Source organism: Cygnus atratus, chromosome Z (genome assembly GCF_013377495.2).
Source record: "Cygnus atratus isolate AKBS03 ecotype Queensland, Australia chromosome Z, CAtr_DNAZoo_HiC_assembly, whole genome shotgun sequence".
Classification (NCBI taxonomy): domain Eukaryota; kingdom Metazoa; phylum Chordata; class Aves; order Anseriformes; family Anatidae; genus Cygnus; species Cygnus atratus.
The window spans coordinates 64959660-64981008 of record NC_066396.1 but is presented as its reverse complement, the minus strand read 5'-3'; the positions used below and the strand labels follow the sequence as shown (position 1 = coordinate 64981008).

The 21349-nt window shown below is 41.2% G+C and overlaps 1 protein-coding gene across 5 annotated transcripts in view; it reads left to right on the top strand.

Annotated features, from left to right (window-relative positions):
• Positions 1 to 2473: 2473 nt before the first annotated feature.
• SNCAIP (synuclein alpha interacting protein) overlaps positions 2474 to 21349 on the top strand; it is an 89251-nt gene continuing 70375 nt past the window's right edge. For 3 of the 5 annotated variants that reach the window (XM_035567027.2, XM_035567023.2, XM_035567026.2), the window contains exons 1-2: positions 2474 to 2603; positions 3234 to 3307. The gene's annotated coding sequence lies outside the window, so the exon portion shown is untranslated. Of the gene's footprint in view, positions 2604 to 2880; positions 3108 to 3233; positions 3308 to 21349 lie in introns of those variants that run through there. The other 2 variants (XM_035567024.1, XM_035567025.2) reach the window with 2 other exon arrangements.

Sequence of the window (21349 nt, the reverse complement as noted above, 5' to 3'; positions counted from 1 at the left end):
AGCAAGGTTGGCTTGTCTGGTGTCCGATTTATCTCTACTCAGTAGGAACAAAGGTAGGAATAAAGCACCTGGTCTGGGCTCACTCTTTTGAAATGAGTACATAAATTCTGTCAAGCTCGAAAAATGGTCGTTACCCTTGCTAAGCCTCTTGTGTATATATATATATATATATATATATATACACACACACACACACACACACACACACATATATATATATATCTGTTTTTAAGAGAACATTTAAATGCCACAATGACTGCTCTGAATGATTGGGATTCATCATGAGTCATCCTATGACCAACCTAAAGCTTGTTTTTTGTTATTTCAGGAGATGCACTTACTCTGTAATTGCTAGCTTTTCCTTAATATGACACTGTCTGCGATGTTCTGTGGTGGGGATATCACACGCCAGTAGTCCTAGGTCACCATCTGGGAGTCCACCGGCTGCCTTTACATATGAAGTAGTTAAAAAAACCCTACAGCTTCAGCAACTGTTAAAACATTTTGTACAGCAGAACACTGATTCCCCACCTTGCTGCACTGGAGAAAAACAGGGACGTACTTCGCCTTCCTGGGCCCGTCTCTCCCAGGTTCCTGCTGTCTCCATCCTGTTCCTGCCCACTGTTCCCATCTCAGGAGTGCTGCACATTTCCTGAACAAACACAGGGGCACCAGAGCTGGTCCTGCACAGGGCAACAAGGCTCGTGCAGGACACGTCTCTATGGGCTTCATGCCTTAACTGGAACACGGCCACGTCTTCGTGAGCGGTATTATCAAACAGCACACTTCTAAAGCTGGCTTAAGGTCACCTCTCACAGAAGTTTCAAAACTTATGGAGAGTTTTTCTCATACCATCATAGAAACATAGAACCACAGAATGGCTTGGGCTCAGTTGGCCTGTAAGCCCCCTTTAGGCACTGGAAGGCCGCTATGAGGTCTTCGTGGAGTCTTCTCTTCTCCAGGCTGAACAACCCCAACTCCCTCAGCCTGTCTCCATAGCAGAGGTGCTCCCGTAATCTGACCATCCTTGTGGCCCTCCTCTGGACCCACTCTAACAGGTCCATGTCCTTCTGGTGCTGGGGGCCCCCAAGCTGAACGCAGGGCTCCAGGTGGGGCCTCACGAGAGCAGAGTCACTGACATCACTGGACGTGATCAGTGATGGATGCTGTGATCATCACGGACTTCCACAGACCCGTGACGAAGGCCACAGGATTCAGCTTTTCAAGATGCTGCTATCCCACACAGATTCAGCCTTTCCTGCGTGCACCCAGCTGCATGCTGCACAGCTCTTACCCAAACACCAGCCTCTGCCTCACCGCGTAGGGAATACCGAGGCTCAGCAAACTGTGAAACGATCCTGCAGAAACGTGCTAGAAAAAACAACATGCAACACATTTCCAATCCATCTTACTCCTTTGGGAACAGAGCGACCAGTGGAGAGAAGTTTCCTTTTTTTTCTGCAGGCCTTGTGTCTGCAGGCATTGAACGGGCAGCCCTGAGGGTGTCCTTATGCCAAAACCAGCGATTTTAAGGTCTGTTTTCCTGACTTTCCTCCCTCCTGGGTGGTTTTGGGGCGTTTTAGGGCTGCTCTGCATGATGCTGGTGCGATGCGCCCCTGCCGGAGTCCTGCGAACCGCCGGGATCCCCCCAAGGCACCAGGGTGGCAGAGTGGAGGTGGTACAAGGGGGGCAGGGGTTGGAGGGGACCAAAAAAAAAAAAAAAAGAAAAAACTGGTAGGAGGGGAGGGAGGGAGATGGATTACAAAAAAATAGGCTAAAGGGAAAAAGTTAAAGGAAAAAAAAGTGAAAAGAAAAAAGATAAAAAGAAAAAAGCTAAAAAAAAAGCTAAAAAGAGAGAAAAAATAAGAAATAAAAAGAAAAAAGATAAAAAGGAAAAAGCTAAAAAAACCTAAAAAGCTAAAAGAAAAAAGGGAAAAAAGATAAAAAAAAGCTAAAAAAGCTAAAAGCTAAAAACAAAGCTAAAAAGCTAAATGAAACTAAGAAACGTAAAGCACCTGAAAATGTAAAAAGCTAAAAGAAGCTAAAGAAAACCTAAAGAAGCTAAAAAATGCCAAAAGAAGATTAAAAAGGAGCTAAAAGAAACTTAAACAAAGCTTAGAAAAAGCTAAAAGAAGCTAAAAAGGCTAAAAGAAATAACCCCCCCAAAAAAGCCTAACAAGGTTACAAAACGTAAAGACACCTAAAAAGGTGTTTAAAAAGGCCAAAAAAAGCACATAACAATAACAACAATAAACACATAATTAAAACAAAGACACCCCCCCCCCCCCCTATTCCCGCAGCGCCTCTCGCCCGGGGCCGCGCCCCCCCCCCCCTTCCCCTCCCGCACCAGGCGCCGGTCACGTGCCGGCGTCCCCGCGCCCCCTCCCCTCCCGCAGCGCCCCGCTCCCTCCCGCATTGTGACGCAGCGGCCGCCACCCCGGGAGCCGCGGGGAGGGGCGTGGCCACTGGCGGGGGGCGTGGCCAGCCCCGGAGGGGGCGTGGCCGGGTCCCCCCGCGCCGTGCCGGGGCGGCGGCACCTGGGCCCGTCCCCGTCTCCATCACCCGGCGGCGGCCGTTGAGCGGCCGTTTAACGGCACAGCGAGGTGAGGCGAGGCGGGGCCGCGTTGTGGCGGCCGCAGCGGGCGTGGGGGCACCGGGGAGGGGACGCGGGTGGCCGGGGGGCGAGCACCGCTCCCCGCGGCTCGGCTCGGTGCGGGGCCGGGACCGGGACCGGGACCGGGACCGGGAGCTGCTGTCGCGGGGCGCCCGCGACGCGGGGGAAGGAGGCGGCGGCGGCTGGGCCCCGGCCCTGCGGACCCGCTCCCCGGCGGGCTCCGGCGTCGTTGTCACGGGCGCTGCTCAAAAAGCCGCCCCCGTCCCCAGAAATCTCACCGGGAGAGCCGTGTACGCCGCGCTGCCTGCATGTGCTCCTGGCGGGCCGTGAGTAGCGGGACCGGCCGCCCGCTGCGCCGTCCTGCAGCCGGCAGCCCTCCACGCCCCTCTCCTCGGTGCCCGGTGAGCGCGGTGAGCCGCCCGGCTTCCCGTGCTGCAGGCGTGTCTGGGGCTCCTCCATCTCAACCGGACACCTGGTCCCGAGGGATGCCTCAGTAAGTACCTTACAAAGACCTTCGGTGCAAATCAATTAGGGTTTGACCTGCCCGGTTGTCAAGAAAAAACTTGTCTCGCCACTCTAGTTACAGCTCTAAAATTAAATAGCGATTTTCCCTTTACAGATTCCTCCGGTTAACGCGTAGCATCCGTGCCTAGTGCGAAAAGGAATAGTTTTCAGCGCTCCTCGTAAGGCGTGGTATGTTTCTCGTCTGCACATTCTCCGGTGTCAAAAACTGGCTTATGCGAACAGGCTGCTACGTTTCGCCCAGTCACTGGTGATATCGTAAGCCAGCAGATCCGTGAGGTTGTTTGGGTCTTTGTGATTTCTGATCTATGCCATTGGCTCAGTGTGCAGCAAAAGGGGATGTGGCTTGTATCTTGCTGAGAGGGTGGGTAAAATAGGCATGTTTCAGAGGAGGGGGCCAGTGAACAGTTCTCTCCCAGTCTGAGAAGCCTCCAAGGGACCATCCTGTTAGACAGTGGGTAGCCCAGTGTGGGCTACTCAAAATATTTTAATTAGTATTTTGGCATAGGGAGAAAGACAGTCTTTCAGGTAAGGAAGTCATGTAGAAGGTGATAAACTAGATAGAAGTGGCTCCTGTCCTTAGCAGCATTTTTTCTCTGAGGACAGAAAATGATGTATGACTTGATTTCTTTGGGACCCGATTCTGAGCTTACAAGGAGCCACATGTAAAAGGTAGTCCAGTTGGACGAAGTGACTGAATGGTGTCTTTGGAGATGCAGAACCTGCCCTGGGTGCTGTGAAGAAGTGATGGGTAACTTCTCATTTATTTTTTTCATGACTAGGGAACGAGAATTCCAAATATCTACATACTTTGTAATCATTTTTGGCAAGGCATCAGCAGAACTTAAAGGAGCTATGAAGTCTCTCCCACTGCCCCTCTGCTTCCCAGTTGTCCAGCCTTACTGGGAGCTGAAACCTGTCCCCACACAAAACTCTAGTACAAGGTGGCTGCGGTATTTTGGGATCACTTCTTCTTCCCAAGCATATCTGATGTGGGATACTGCCCGCGGTGGTACCATTCACCATCTCACACAGGACATCTCTGTTCTGTCTACACTCACAGCAGCTCCATCCTGTGTGGACATTTGCTTGATTAGAAGCAGGAAAGGGAAAGCATGACAGCCTTGCTGCAGCTGCTTTAGTTTGTGTCCTCTGTAGCAGGGATGTTTGAGTAGCACTGTCTTGCTGCTGTGGTGAGATGCCAGCAAGTTGTGGGAGTGCAGAGGCAGAAGCAGCCCTGCATGGGACACACAACTGTGGTGGAGAACAGCACAGAAGATGTGTTGGGAATAGTGCAGGGGTGCTGACACTCATAGTGGTGGCATCATTTGGTGTCGCGTATACTTGGAGCGGTGACACCAGTGTGGGCGTACTGCACCTCTCAGTGCACAAGCACAAAGACCAGTAGTTCCAGCAGCCCTTGGGGAATGCAGCGCGTTATCTCCCCTCTGTTTTTAGGTATTTCAGCTGACTAGAAGGGATGTGCAGCAGAGCTCTATTCCCATGGCTGTCTGTCTCTGATTACCTGCCTGAAGCTCCAGAAGACATCCATGAATCACTAGCATGGTTACAGGAAGGAGGAGGGAAAGAGAGAGGAAAACCTACCATTTTGATTTCAGTTTTATTTACAGCTTGGTTTTAAATCCACTTTAAATAAATAATTTTCGATTTATTTACCGAGAGAAAGTCTGTATCTTTTCTGGGTTACAGTTGAAACTGGCAGAACGGGAATCTTCTCCTCTTCCCTTACAAAGCCCTGTTAATTGCTGTTAAGTAAAAGAAAACTTCTATTTTGGGGGAGTTAAAGTTTTTTGTAAGAAGCCAGTTTGCCAATGCTTCACTGTGTTTTACTTAGAAAATAGAGATTTTATACAATTGATGTATATTTTCACTGTCAAGATGAAAAATATGGTAAGAAAGCATTGGGAATTAATAGATTTTGGAAGGGTGTATAGCCATTCTTTTCACTCATCAGAATAGGCTCATAGTTAAACCAAGGGAAATAATCCTGAGATAATTGGCAAGAGGACTTGTAAGAAGGTTGTGTCCAGGCTTGCTCTTTTTCTGGCAGATATATCTGCTTCTCAAAGGAGGCAGAGAAGATAGGCTTACATGGAGCAGGTGCATAGTAACACAAGGGAATATCTCTTTCAGTGCAAATGTAGCTGTGCAATAGATTTGTGTGCACAATGGAAGGAACTGGGGAACCATGGGAATAAAACACATACATCACATACCTTATTGATTTAAGGTCCCAAGGGAGTTTTTAACCGATGGGGAAAAAATAATTAATTAATTGTTCTAGTAGAAATATCACCTGCTGCTTACCTGTCTGAGGTGGAACTGTAAGCCCATCTTCTAAAGTTATAAGTGATTCTGAGGTATGGAAATCTCTCAGTTATTAAAGAGAAGTACAAATTAGGTGTCATAGCTTGCGGCTGGGACAGTCATTCAGTAGGTATATTTCCTTGTATATTAAGGAGCATTTATGAAAGCTTATTTTGAATATGAACTTGGTGTATTTGCTCTTCATATAGAATTATTAAGTAACACATGTATTTTTCTGGTTAAAATGCAGCATTAGCTTTGTAAGGTTTGCCCTGAGCATTTCCTTTCCAGTTCTGTTTCCTCCCCAGTTCTTGATTGCAGTTGAAATGCTGGCATTATTTTTCTTTGTTTATACCGCAGAAAAAGGCATTGTCTCCCTTATCTTTTAAACTCAATACAATGTATTGCATGACCTCTCCTTGTGTATAAATCCCTCCCTCCCCATCTGTTCTATTGTTACTCTATCAATTTGGAACTTGTCCTTTAAAATGAAATTATAGTCAGGAACTTAACACTTCCCTTCAACTCTACCATTTTAGCAATCTGTGTTTACATCTGTGCTGCATAGCTTTCTCGCACGTGCATGACAACACTATGCACATGATTATAATTTGGAGTTATACTGCCCTGTTGGTTATTCATCCATAAGATCTTTTGTGGGATCTGGCTGTAATGGCGGGCATTTTTCTTAAAAATGGGAAAAACCTTTAACTATCCAGACTAACAACATAAAACTGCTGGCATGTTTCAACATGCATGTACATATCTCATGTTCTCTAGTAAAATACAAACGTAAATATTCTGCCTTTTGTATGTTACACTGTCAGTTCCAGTTGTAGTCACAGTAGTAAATTTATAAAAAGACTAAGAATTGCTTTTGATTTGGCCCAAGATTTTGAATATTAAAGCTGTCATCATGATGAGAGATTTATGTGAATGTTTGTAAGTGCAATGTCCAAGATTTAATTAAAAAAAAAAAGAGAGAACAAAGCACAACTGGGAAATACAGTGCACTCAGAAGCAGAAGAGTACTAGCAAGGTAAATAGGCTGCATGTCATACTCTTTGACCCACAATTCTATTGTGCTTAGGCTAGACATTTGATTATTTTTTTCCCCCATTTGCGCATTCAGATAGTCCTAAGATATATGTACTAATTGCATTGAATATTAGGAAATTGTCATTCTAGTGACTCACATGTTGAGCGCTGGATAGAGCACAATATTTGTGCTTGTTGCTAGGACATGGGCATAAATTTATCTTTAATTACAGAATGGTATCACTATGAAATGGAGTTATACTTACAAAATTAATTATTTGCTTTTGATTAACCTAAACCAGATTTTAAATTAGAGGTGAAGGATTTTTATGATGGATAAATACAAGCAAATGTGAATACATTTTGCAATCTTGAGCTCTGTCAATGTTTTTTAGCTTTATATCTGTAGAACCGTAGTTACCTGGACCCCCTGGCTAACATCATTGGTGTCTAAATTAATGGGCAGTCTTGTGGCAGATGTGAACAAAGAGGGGCAATGTACCCAAGAAACAAGCAATAGGTTAGACAAAGGAGGATTCAGCTGTTCACTGCCCATTTGAATATGATACACTCTATAACATCTTGATGCAGTACTTCCTTACAGCAATTTGATAGCATAATTCTCAGAAGGCTGAGTTTGTTTTTCATTGCTCCATATACATGCTTGTATTAATTATTTGTGTATGGCATCTTAGGGCACCCTTAGGAAAGGGAGAACCACCTCTTAAAGTCTAATTATGATAACAGTAGTTTCTGTTTTGATTGAACAGGCCAGATCTTGGAGAAAAAAATATATATATGTGCTGGTAAAGCAATGAGTCACAAGGTAAAATAGAACCAAATTTGTGATGCGCTGTTACAGAGCATGTGGTGCTGTTCCAAAAATTAAATGTTGAAATCTGTGCATGTAGTTCAATATGCTCCTGTTAATGTTCATTTGTGTTAGTGTATCATGTTGTATCTTTGGTGAATGGTAATGATGCTGCTTTGGGCATTAAATTCACTCTTTAGTTCTAGGTTCAGGAAGGCCTTGTTTACAAACAGTTCAATACAACAATTCTTGAGAAGTATTTTAGGAGCACCATTATCTCAGAAATTAGTATGAAATCATTACTTATTGTTCAGCATTATGAATGTGCTGCAGGCATATGTGACACAGATTTAGCAGTTTGAAAAGCTTTAATAATGTGTTTCTGTTCATACTGCATGTGCCAACTTAAGGTGTCATCTCCAAGACTGAAGAGAGATAAATTAAACCCTCATCCACTTCCTCACAGTTGTTCATGAAGGTCACAGTTGAAACACATGAGCAAATAGCGCAATGGGAACTGTATTTCTGCTCTTTGCTGTGGTGGTCCCATTGTGGAGGAGTTAACTCACTGCCTCTCTGCACTTCTTATTAAAGTTACCTCACAGAACAATCCTTAGATGCAATGGCTTGAGCAGTGCTGCCCAAGCATCTGGAGTTTTAGTTGTGACCGTATGCTGCGGTGCCTGGGTCTGAACAGCGAAGTGGAGCGTGGCCGTGCATGTGCTCAGGGCTTCTGCAGACAGACAGCAGCACTGGATTCTTATCCGTGTGCCCAGAACTTTCTGCTTCTCACTACCTCACTTCTTCCCGTGGTAAATTAGCCCTGATGTAATCCCTGCTGCTGTGATTTGATTCCAACCAGAACTGCTATTATATGAGACAAAACTAGGTTGTTTGTCTTTGCACTCCCCTCTTAAGGCAGCTAAGTATGCCTTAAGACTTAACACTTAAAAGTGTTCCTTCTTAACTTGTGTTCTGGCTGTGATTTAGCAAAATGGGCACAAAATCTCCCTGGGGTGTATCACTCAGTATACAGGTTACGAATGCGTGTAAATCCTTCTGGTCACTAGCTGGACAAACTGTCATGAGCCATCCTTGAGTGGCCTCTGTCTTCTTAGTGTTTGCAGCTCCCTATATGACAAACCACCGTTTGAGAGGATAATGTCCTGAATTTAAAGGACTTTATCAACTGCTGGGTTTCTGCATTGCAGTAAGTTCTGCCTCTGTTAACAGCGGTTATGGCTGAAGGCGTTATTGATGTCTTAATATTCTTCTGAAATAACTGGCCTTGAAAGAGCAGATAACTAAAGTGCCTCCTTGGATTAGGATTTAGGCATCTGGCATTAGTCCTTTATGAAGATGAGTGAGTGCCATTTACACTTAATACAGTTGCCTCCAGCTGCCTGGAGAGTATATTCGTATCTCTGCATTACACACTAAAACCGGGTGAGTCACTGTACCTGAACATTCTGATTAATCTGTCCTGACTCTGCCAATCCCCACAAGAAAGGCCAACCAGCAACTTCTCATGTTCTCCAGGAGTTCAAGGAAAGCAAGTTGTGTCGAGAGAGATCGTGCCCTGCTGATACAGTTTAGTAAAATGGACACTCTCTCAAGCATGTGTTCCTCATCAGATCCCATATGCTTTACACTATGTTCCCAGGCTTTTGTTTTGCAAATGCAGTTTTTAGATGAATGTATCTACAGTAGCACATCTTCTGGATGTGTCTACGCAGCAGCTGAGTAGCGTGACTGCAGCTTCATGTGGACATATCTGTACTACTTAGGAGCAGATGATGACAAAGCTGACAGTGACTACAAGAGTTCTCAAAAAAGGAAAAAAGCAAAACAAGCTGAAAAGGTCCAAGGTCCAAAAAAGGTCCTCCTCCACTGAGGAAGTTTAGATTGGACACTAAGAGGAATTTCTTTAAGGAGAGGGTTGTCAAGGTCAAGCATTGCAAGGTACTGTCCGAGGGAGTGGTGGAGTCTCCATCCCTGGCAGTATTCGAGAGGCGTGTGGACACGGCACTAAGGGACATAGTTTAGTGGTGGGACTTGGTAGGTCATGCTGATGGTTGGACTTGATGGTCTTTTCCAAACTAGATGATTTTGTGATTCTACCTTTAATGTATAAATGATTTGAAGACATGCCAGCCTAGACGTAAGGGCGGGCTGTCCAGCCCTTCCAGACAGATCGTTAAGCCATGCTGATGGCTGCTTTCATCTGTCTTCACTGCTATTTTTAACTTTGCTGTCTAGATTAGCACTATCATGGATACTCCTACACATGTTGAAATCAATTCATGACTTCATGCCCACTACTTCTCTGCTATGTTGTCTGTGGATGCTCTGCATCTGCGTGTGTGTCCCTTAGTCTTTGCACTGATACTGTCTAATTTTCTTTTCCACTGATTTTAGTTGTTTATTTTGGAATTCCTTTGTAGGGAATTATAGGGAGGGCACCAAAAGACAGGAGAGACTTCTGGCAATGTTCCACTACAAAATTCATGTTATAGTCCATTTTCCAAGTTAGATTATTTAGCTCAGCCTTAACCTCCAGGCCCAGGCCACAGGTTTTTGCAAGACGTAAAATCAATACAAGAGACCGGATTAACAGAGCAATGTCAGAAAGTTGTCATTTCATAATATTCTACATGAAAACATTGAATTTAGAGCAGAGTTATATGAAAAAAATAATTTTTGTGAAAAATACCAGTTACTACAGTAACGTGGCTACTTGTGAAGCTACATAACATACATTTGTTACCATATATAAAACACTGTATGTCTTTTTTGAAAGGACTTGCATATTCAACAGAAGGTGTTGTGTAAGTATCTTTTTCTTTTTTTTTTTAATATATATTTCAAGGAAGAGCCCTGCCCTGCAGAGATTTCCTTGGGAATTTTATTTTATTTTATTATGGGTGTAATAACGTTTATTGCTTTGTCAGATTAATTATTAAGTTAATCCACAGCCTTCTCAATGAAATGTGCATCCACTTAAGGTAGAGAGAGCAAAGTTTGACAGCAGCAAGTGTACTTCCACATTAGATTTTAGTAATTTATATTCAGAAATATACTTTCCTTCTGACTTAAAAGCAAATAAACAAACAAACAATGACAACAAAAAGCAACAGAAAACAACAAAAATGATCTGTATCTAGGGATATAGTCTGAAAAGATCTGCTGACTGTCAGTTTCTTTTTCCTGTGTAATTTCCATATTATTTAATTAAGACCCTTAGAAAAGATGGCTTGGAAATTGAGGTTAGGACATAAAAATATGTTTTCATGAAAATTTTTTCATGCCATGAAAATATTTCACATAAAAGTGAGTATTGTCAGACAAAGAGGAGTACAAAATAGACTCTAACAAGGCATATGTTTCTGTGACATGAGGCATGTTGTAAGGTGAAGCTGAGCGTTTCAGCCTGGTGGAATGTTGCACTTACTTATCTGCCAAGAAAATATTTTGTCTCTGGATAAATGATTGTACTGAAATAAATACTCATCTTTCCTTAAGTGGACATACTTTTCTTAAGTATTTTCCTTAATACTTATCTTTTTTCTTAAAAAATAAAAAATAAAAAAGTATTATGGTTGTACTTGATGCCCTCCAGAGGGAACTGCTTTGGTACATTGGATGGAGCACAAGATGTAAGCATGTACCTGCTAAGTCTGATTCTAGCACCAGGGGATGTTGAATGAGTTATCTTAAGCTTTTCATTTATCCTTCTGTCAAATGAGGAGAAAATGTATTTGGGAACCAGGGTAATAGAATTGTTAATGGCAGTATCATTTTGTTATATGGAAATCTAACATTACCTATTACTTTTCATTATGAAAAAGATTTAGCCCTTTCCTGAACAGCACCAGCACCTTCATGGTTTGAAGGTGCTAGAGTTTGAGTACATCACCTGTGGGGTGCTTAGTCTTCTTCATTCCCCTTACTCATCCTGCGTAATGCTACAGGAGCCCTCCTGCAGGACTGTGCTCTACACACAAAGCTGGCTATATACTGGTAGAGAACTTGGTGTTTCATTGCAGGTGAAGCTCCTGAGGAAAAAAACAGCCATCATTGGAGATCATATAAATAGTTAGAGGATGTTGTGATGGTTACAAAATCAGGTGCTCTCAAATTAAATAAAAACATGAGAGATAGGGTTTACTGTGCCAGTTTGTGCTGCCCTCACTCTCCCTCCTTTTGGCAGGTTGCATAGTGGTCAGGGATGTTTAACAGATATCGTGACTCATTTGACAGGGGAGCTGGAAAGCGCATAGATAATGGGCAAGGAAACACTGTGGAATAAAGAGATGTCATTGTAATTAATACAGACAAGGCAACATTGACCAGTCTGTGTCCCTGCCTCTGTGGTGGCAGTCTTGTATGATGCTAAGCAAGAAACCAAATTTATTATGTGGCAGGTGGCCACAAAACCTGTATGCTGTCACACTCAGGTTGCCTAAATTAAGTCTCTTGGGTGTTTGCTATGTAAAGGAAATGAACTGCAGTGAGAGCTGTCTCCCATTTCTGGCAGTGATCAACACGGTCTGGAGATACGAACAGATACAGAGGTAATGTTATAAGCTGTTTCTGATCCTATCCCTTCTAGTGCACTATTCTGTGGCTTCCTATAAGTCCCTTTGTCTCTGTTTCCAGTTTCTAGTTGGGGTCAATAATGCTTTATTATCTTTTAATGGAGACTGTGGATGAATTAACAACTGCAGGTGAGATAATTGGACAGTACTGGTGTGCATCCTTGAAAATGCTGTGAAGATGTAAATGATCTTCCATTCAGTTTAGGGCTTAGACAAACTAAAATAAACAAGACTTGGCTAGGTAAATGCTGGAAGGGGGAAAGAAGAAATGAAAACAGCTTCCTGATTTTCTGAGTAGCTTTGTTGTGCCCTGTATGAGACAGGTATCCCTTTGAAAAACACTAAAGTGTGATAATTCTGTTAGACTGTATCAAAGTCAATATGAGTAAAGGAATGTTCCAAATGCACACATTATATAATATGGTAGGTTTTTATGTAGTGACATTTATTAATTAAATTTCAATTTTGAAGCTATGTTAAATTTTTAAAGGATTTTAAGAATCCATAAAAGAAGACACTACTAAAGTACGGCTTAAAATAATAGCAATACTCTACAGTTAGAATTTAGTTTTGTTATAGTTCTAACGTCTGTACCTCTGAGTGTTAATATTATGTTGTACCTGCTGCCCATATGGTTTAAAACAGATAGTATTCGTAGCCGTGTAGCAGTACTTTATCATAACACAGCACTGTATAATTGCAGAAGTGCAGTGGCAGTCTATTTCCAATTATTTTAATTAAAAAAGAGTCATGACAGTTTAAGAAGACTACTTTCTGATCTCAGGGGCACAAATATCTCTCAAGAATAATTTGGTTGTTCATCTCTGAATTTGCCAATTTCTATGAAACTAGTGGTTAAACTTCTAATAATTTAATCTGGAACATCATAGGCTCTGTTTAGGGAGTAGAATGTGAAAAAAATTTCACATTTTTTGTCCTTTGTCCATTTTAATTTTATCAAAATGAAGATATTTGCATAGATGTTAATGGTCAAGTTCCAGGGTTGATTGTCAGAAATGAATGTCTTTATTTGTGGTAAAATCGTTAAATGTTTTTTAATAGTAGGTTTATTTTAAAAGTATGTACCTGTAGTAATATATGCATACAACCAAATTTGTGTAATTCATTCTGTAGTCTCAAATGAAAGTGGGGAGGTCTAAGTAACAAGAAAAGTGAGTTTTTGTGGAAATGCTTTTAACTTCAGGGTTTGGTTTTTTTTTGTTTGTTTGTTTGTTTGTTTTGGACCTGGCCACAGTATACTTAGATACATGCTTTGCATAATGTGCCCTTCCTGAGGCTGACTCATTTACCAAATATAAGTGCATTGCTGGTTACTCCCCAGTGCACCAGATCCCAGCTGAGAGCAAAACCCACTTTACATCACTGGGACATTTCTCTTTGCATTTGGAGTACAGTCTGTGTCTGCATGTACTCGTGGTTGGTAGAGTTTAACTGTTGAACATTCTGGTGAATTTCAATGTGCAAGTGATGGGGCAGTAGACGTGATTCTCCAAAGGCTGTTGGTATTGTTTACTTGTTTATTTTTATTTATTTATTTTTGTTTTTGTTTTTAAAAAGTGTGTGTGTGTGAAGAGTTGGTAATAGAGAACAGAGTGGGAAGTGGTTTGGCCTCAGCCATGTATCAGAGAAACATGCCTTTTGCATGTGAGCAGTGCAGTGCATAGACTTTGTACAAACGGTGGATACACTCCACATACTGTGACCATTGAATGGAATGTTACTTACATAGGAGTTTTCCCTTGAATTTATAATTAAAGCTTATATGAAGCAAAAAAATTGTCATGGAACTAAATTCAGGATATATATTTTGGCAGGCAAATATAAATGAGGCAAGCTCTAAATTACTGATTTTTAATACAGCATTTGAATGTTATAAACTTAAGAGAGTACTATTTGGAATTAGTACTTTCCCAAGATATTTCTAAAAGTAATTGAACAGACCGCAGTGGGACTACAGGGTGTTGAAATTCTAATGAATGATTATTGAATTGATGCTTTTTTCTGATCTTAAAAATAATAATAATAGTAATGAAAAAAACATAACCTAAAGATGCTGTCAGCATTCAAAATATATTGAGCAATGATATCTCACATTACTTGGTTTATTGAAACAACAGTTATAGATGAAATGTGTTCTTCAGTGAAAAAAGAAGCTTAGGAAGATTTATGGGGATGGTGTACTGATTAAATTATTTCCATATTTTTCTGTGATCGGGGCCACTGTGGAAGGTAAGTTGAATAAGGGTGTTGCATGGTACTAAGGAGACAAACAAAAGTCAGGATGTGAATATCATGTCATGAAATGGCAGTGTCAGATACTATGATTTATTGAACTGATTTTACTGACTGTAGAAATATCTTCTGTACAGTTGCTACTGCAGTGCTAGAGCCCCCAGTGCTGCTGCCATTGATTCAATGGAAAAAGGAGAGACCTGAATTTGTGATTTTAAATGAGAGTGCAATGAGTCACATCTGCTCTATAAAGCCATTGACACAGAATTCCCCACCTCCCCCCAGACCAACACGTGGTTTGGAAAGACTGAGTTCTGCTATGGTTGATTTCATTCTAACATGAGCACTGGAGCCTACATTAGCCGTGGTACTTGAAATAAGCCCTTTGCTACTCTATCTTATTTTGGGGCCAAGTATCTGATTCCTGGTGGATGCCATTGCTAGGGTGTATTATTTTTGGATTTTTGCATGAGAGCTAGGCTACCAAAAGAAGGCATCTTTTTTATTTCTGTAGCTCATGAACTTGCAACAGCTCTGCAGATGGTGGATATTCATTACCTTTGCCAAATACTTTAGTGAACGTTTTTACAGCACAGTACTTTTCAAATTGTACCTGGAGTACTATTTGACTATTGTTAAAACAAAATGTCATGCATATTTCTATGTATCCCTTTCTTCTGGAGTTGATTGGGAATGATATGTCACCATTAATTTTCTCAGTGTTTGGTTCAATTTTCCTGAAAATTCATGCTTCTGAAGTTTTGCTCGAGGAAATACCGCCATGCTCACACACGCTTTCTCATGTAGTACTTCTTTACTTTGGTAAAGTTTTATGTTGTTGTGGAATGGTATAAGGTGATACATGGGCTATGCACTTTAAGCAGCCTTTGAGGGCGTAGTGGTTGAATTTTCATTTTCCTGTGTGTTTTCCATACAAAGAAGTCACATTTGTTGTCTTGACTAAAGGTCTATGGTGCATTATGGGACTTGATGTGGAATGTGTAAGAGGAGCAAAGCAAGACTGTGTTGGCATTCAGATAGTTAACTCCCTCTTATTTGACAGTGTTACTACATAGCTGCACAAAGCTCTGCTGTTTCTTTGCTTACATTAGGAGAGTACCCATAGCATCAAACAACTCAGGAGTTCTGTCATCTGATACCCCAATTGCGATTTAGTAGTTCGCTTCCTGAATTAAGCAAAAGAAATAAGCATTATCTTTAATATGGAGGATGCTGTATTTCAGTCACTAGTATTCTGTGAAATGATGAAGTGAACTGCAAATAATCTTGACCTGAAATAGAACAACATTTTATGTCTCTGTTCCAGTGTTCCAAGCAACCATGACTTGATTCATATAGGTCTTTGGTTCAGTCTCAAATCTATGTTTAATGGAGGATTTACAGAAATGTTGAACAACACTAGTACTTGTACATGATTGATGCAGTGTTCTATATATATTTTACAGTTCTGTATTATAAATTATTTGGTGTTTTTGTATTAAAAACAGATGACAACCTATAGCTTTAGTATTATGTATGCATAGAAGATGGATAAATACCCATACATACTCTTTGTATTTGATTGTTGAACCCCTATACTATATTAAAATGTATTATTCATTTCTGCCAACAGCCATGAGTCAGTGGAAAATAATGAGCGCAATCATTTGAAAAATGCACATTCACAATTCGCTTGTATTCATCTCAAAGTTCAGACTGCAGATGTGTAACCATTCATTTTACTGTTCTCAGTGATGCGTGTAAGACTCTAGAGTATTCACATTTATGAACTTCCTGCATTGTCATTCATATTTAAAGTAGAGCAGATAGGTAACATGAAATAAAATTTATTTGTGCCATAGAATTTACTGATATAAGAGGTTGTTAGTTCAGCAGCTATATTTTCACTTGTAAAGTCATAAATTCAATTTTTAGTGGGCTTTTTCTAGTAATCGCAAATGTGTTGGCTCCCCCCCCCCCCCAAAGGAGTCACGCTTTGGAGGAGAAAATGGCTTTTTTTTTTTTTTTCCCAAAAATTGTGCAGAAATTGAAGAAAAAAAAAACAGATGGAATATCTTTTAAGCTTACTTTGTTAAGCTTTGTTTTTTTTTTTTCTTCAAATTTCACATTTCTAAAATGACAGAATTGAATAGTTAATTCCTGCTATTTCTGCTCAATCAAAATTTTTCAGGGAAAGCTTCATTGTATGCAATCATCCAATCTGTATGCGAATATGTGATTTTAACCTGGGTTTATTGTTAGCATTAAATTACTGATATTCAGAACAAACATATTTGAAGACTACTTTGGGTAGTTCTGCTTACAAAAATATTTTTAAAGCACAGAGGATATACAGTGAACTAGTTACTAGTTGCCCAATTAAAATGTGAGATTTTGTATATTCAGTGCTCCTAAATGTATCAGTGGCAGATTTCTCACCCTTATGTGTGTTCTCCTTTATTACTATGATTGATCCAGATTTTGCTTTTGGTCTAAATTATTCATATCTTGACAGGAAATGTATTTTTTTTTCCTTTGGTTCAGTTGTTTTTGTTTAGTTTTGCTCCATTCATTGACCTTACTGTTTTTATTCACCACTTCAATAAGAAAAGAAAAAGCCATTCTGTAGGCCTCCTTAACAGAACTGCTTTTTTACATGTTATCGAAATCTTGCAATTTCAGAGGTTGTTTTGCTTGTAGGGATAGTGCAGTGTGATTAATCATAAATTTAATCTTATGAGAACCTGCAAAAGAAAATATTGCAGTATCAACCAGTTGCTGTAATTTTGGCTCTTTAAGCAAGAGGTCAGGATCTAGGAAAAAAATAAATCCTTCTTTTATAATTTTAAAAACATGTTGAGATTGATGGCTGTGATGAGGAAGAATGTGAAACAATGTTTTAACTACAGGTATCATGTAATACAATGTTCCCTAAGTGTATTTTAGATTTCCAACTGCAACATGAAAAATGCAAGTTTCACTAGGACCAACAGACTCAAAAATTCTTTTGCCCTATATGGAGAGGTTTAAAACAAACAGTATGCTTGAAAAATTATAGTACTTGCAAAATCTTTTAAAAATATTTGCAGATCACAAATTTTCCAAGACATGAGCCTCCTGGATGGCAGCATAATAAATTATTGGCTTTGAGGGAAATTACTTCCATAAAATTGAGAAAGTGAAAAACAAATTACCAGTACTGTATTTACATCACCATAATTCTGCAGAGAGAAGGAAGTTATTCTCTTTCTTGCTTTGAAGTCTAAATTTAGTTTATATTAAGAAAGCAATAGTCATCTTTTTTTATTACATCCATCATTCTTGCCCTGTGGAATACTCTAAGGTGCCTTGTCCTGGCTGGGAGAGGTGGCGAAGCTGAACTGTCAGCCAATGCCAGAGCTGCTGTGTCCTTCACTGGTTGAAGCATGAGGATAATCAGCACCTGCTCTTTTCTGTACTCAGAGGGAGCTTTTCACAGTTATGAACTGGAAAGTGGACATATATCACCACTTCTAGGGTCTCAGTTACCTTCCCCTGAGTTCAACTTCTGAGACTGGTTGATTAGACATTTCTGTTTTGCAGGCTGGTAGGCGAATCTCGGTTATATTAGTGGCAAATCCTTACTGGTTGTTCAGTGTAAATCTGAATTCTAGGCTCTGTAGTACATCAGATAGTGCATGATATTAAGTAAAATGCTTGTCATGTGCACTCTTGGTTTCCATATATACATAAGTACACAACAGTGTGTTTTCTGTCCTAGTGGGCCTGCCAGCTGATTCTGAAAGAGCACATGGATCTTATTTAGATTCAGTTTCCTCATCGTGGAAATAACTGCTTAAAAGGTTCTGCTACATTTTTAGAGAATTTGTACAAGCTTTAACTAACTTGCAGTCAAATAGGACGTTCAGTCATCTTGCAGGAAAAAATGTGGTTTAGTAAGTGTTTTTAGTGATGGTCTCTGTCACCATTTGAATGGTGACATTTGAATGGTGACATTTGAATGGTGACAGGGGATGTTACTGTCTTTAGCAGTTACAGTTTTACGGAAGTGGCCTCTTATCGAAACTGTCCCACAAGTCATAAGCTTAGTAATTTCTTTGTGTGAATCTCCAGCACGCCCTATGGTTCTGCATGTGTGCAAAGCTCAGTTTCTCATCTGCACTTGCAATTGTGTTGGGAAATTCTCCCACCTGGCCTGTTATTGGCAATTAGTGAAGGACTTTTGGGTGTTGTGATAGCTGGAGGTTGTCTCGGGCATGGCAATCCTGAAATGGTAGAGTTTTCACTCTTTGGTGAAGTAAGGAAGGTGGTTAGCAGAACTGCTACCTCAGATTTCTGGAGGGCAGACTTTGGCCTATTTACAGACCTGGTTAACAGATACCATTTGTGAGGTGGTTCAGGAGTTCAGGAAGGCTAGACCTTCTTCAAGAACAAAGCCTTAATGGTAAAGGAGTAGGCTATCACAGTGCACTGAAAGTCAAGCTGGCAGGGGAGAAGACCAGCCTGGATGAACAGAGAGCTTCTTCAGGAGCTCATGAAGAAAAAGAGTTTATGAACTGTAGAAAAAGGGGCAGGTAATTCAGGAGGACGATAGAGTTGTTGTGAAGTTGTGTGGGGAGAAAATGAGAAGGGCCAAAGCCCACCTAGAACTCAGTTCGGCTAGTGCAATAAAAGACAACAAAAAATGCATTTAATGCATCAACAGCAAAGGAGAGATTAAGGTGAATGTCCATCCTTTATCGGATGTGAGCGGAAACAGTGATGGAAGGTGAGAAGGCTGAGGTCCTTAATGCCTTTTTTGCCTCTGCCTTTATTAGTAAGGCCAGTTGTTCTCAGGATACCCAGCCCCCGGAGTCGGAAGACGGTGACAGGGAGCGAGATGAAACTCCTATAATCTAGTGCGAAAATGTAAGTGACCTATTGCATCATTTGAATGTTCATATGTCTGTGGATCTGGATGGGATTCATCCAAGGATGCTGAAGGAGCTGGCAGAAGTGCTCACCACTTCCAGTAATTTACCAGCTATCCCATTGACTGGAGGTTAGCTAATGTGACACCAGTCTACAAGAAGGGCAGGAAGGAGGATCGAGGGAATGGTGGGCTTGGCAGCCTGACCTTGGTACCAGGGAAGGTTATGGAGTAGATCATCTTGGGTGTCATCATCCAGCATGCATGGGACAACTGAGCGATCAGATGCAGCCAGCATGGGTTTACGGAAGGCAGGTCCTGCTTGATTAACCTGGTCTCACAGAATGACCAAGGTTGGAAGGGACCTCTGAAGATCTTCTTCTATGACAAGATGACCCACTTAGTAGATAAGGGAAAGCTAGTGGATGTTGTTTACTTGTATTTTAGCAAAGCATTTGATACTATTTCCCACAGTATTCTCCTGGAGAACCTTGCTGCTCATGGCTTGGACAGGTGCACAGTTTGCTGGGTGAAGAACTGTCTGGATAGCTGGACTCAAAGGATGCTAGTGAAGGGAGTTCAATCCACTTGGCGGCTGTTCACCAATGGCACCCCCTAGGGCTCAGTCTTGGGGCCAGCTTTGTTTAACATTTTAATCAGTGGTCTGGATGAGGGCATCAAGGGTATTCTCAGTAAGGTTGTGGATGATAAGAACTGCAGCAGTGTCAATTTGCTTAAACTTAGGAAGGTTCTGCACAAGGATCTGGCTAGGCAAGAGTCCAATCACATAGCATTCAACAAGGTTAAGTGTTGAGTCCTGCACTTGGTTCATAACAACCCCAAGCAGTGGTAAGGCTTGGGGAAGAGTGGTTGGAAAATTGCCCAGGAGAAAGGGACCTTGGAGTGCTGATTGGTGACAGACAGCTGAATGTGAGCCAGCAGTGAGCCCAGGTGGTCAAGAAGGCCAAGAGCATCCTGCCCTGCGTCAGAAATAGTGTGGTCAGCAGGAACAGGGAGGTGATTGTTGCTCTGTACTCGGCACTGGTGAGACTTCACCTTGAGTACTGTGTTCAGTTTTGGGCCCCTCACTACAAGAAGGACATTGAGTTGTTCAAGCATATACAGAGAAAGGCAATGAAGCCGGTGAAGGGACAAGACAACAAGAGTTAAGAGGAGTGGCTGAGGGAACTGGGGTTGTTTAGTCTGGAGAAGAGGAGGCTGAGGGGAGACGACATCACTCTCTACAACTATCTGAAAGGAGGCTGCAGCCAGGGGGGTTTTGGTTTCTTCTGTCAGGTCGTAAGTGATAGAAGATGAGGAAACATCCTCAAGTTTCACCAGGGGAGGTTTAGGCTGAATATCATGAATTTCTTCAGAAAGAGCGGTTAGGCTGCCCAGGGAAGTGGTAGAGTTGCCATCGCTGGAGGTATTAAGAGAGATATGGACATGGTGCTTAACAACATGGTTTAGTGGTGGGTTGATAGTGTTAGGTGGATGGTTGTACTGGATGATCTTAAGGGTCTTTACCAACATAAATTATTCTATGATTTAGGGTTCACTTGCTTCTGTTACTCTACCTTCTACAAATTCAGTATCATTTTAAGGCGGTAAAGGTACAAAATGTAAATGTCTGCAGAACTGCATACTCAGCCCAGAATCTGTACTGTAGTTCACATATAATATTATAACACTGTGGCTGTTCACCAAAAAAAAGAGAAAAAAAAAGATGGTTGTAACATAAAGGACTTTCATATTTTACATGAATTTGAATCACTGACAAGAAGAGTCTGACAGCTGCAGGCAATGTCTTTTATTTATTTATTTATTTATTTTATTTGCCCAGCAGGGGTTCTTCTGCAATTTTAAAGACATCATCTTTCATCTCCTAAAAGTACTTGTAAGAGTTACAATTGACTTCTGAGTAACAAGAGTATCCTTCTTGGAAGACAGATTTTCTAGATAGCAAGCAACCTAAGATCATATTCATCAGTGGCAGTTAAATGCTGAATTGACATTGCGATGCAGAGTTCTCTTTCAGACTATACAGCTATGATGAAAAACAATGAATCATCTGTGTAATTGAAACACCATATGAATATTCTAGCCACATAAGATTCCCAAACTCTACAGTACGCCACAATGCAAATTATGGGATTTGCAACACTTCCATTTGTGTAGTAGGGTGTATGAAACAGGAAATCCATGTTTCTCCCTGCTTTCCAGATATAATGGTAATATACCTTTACCTTGTAACAAGTGAATGGAAGAAATTGGAG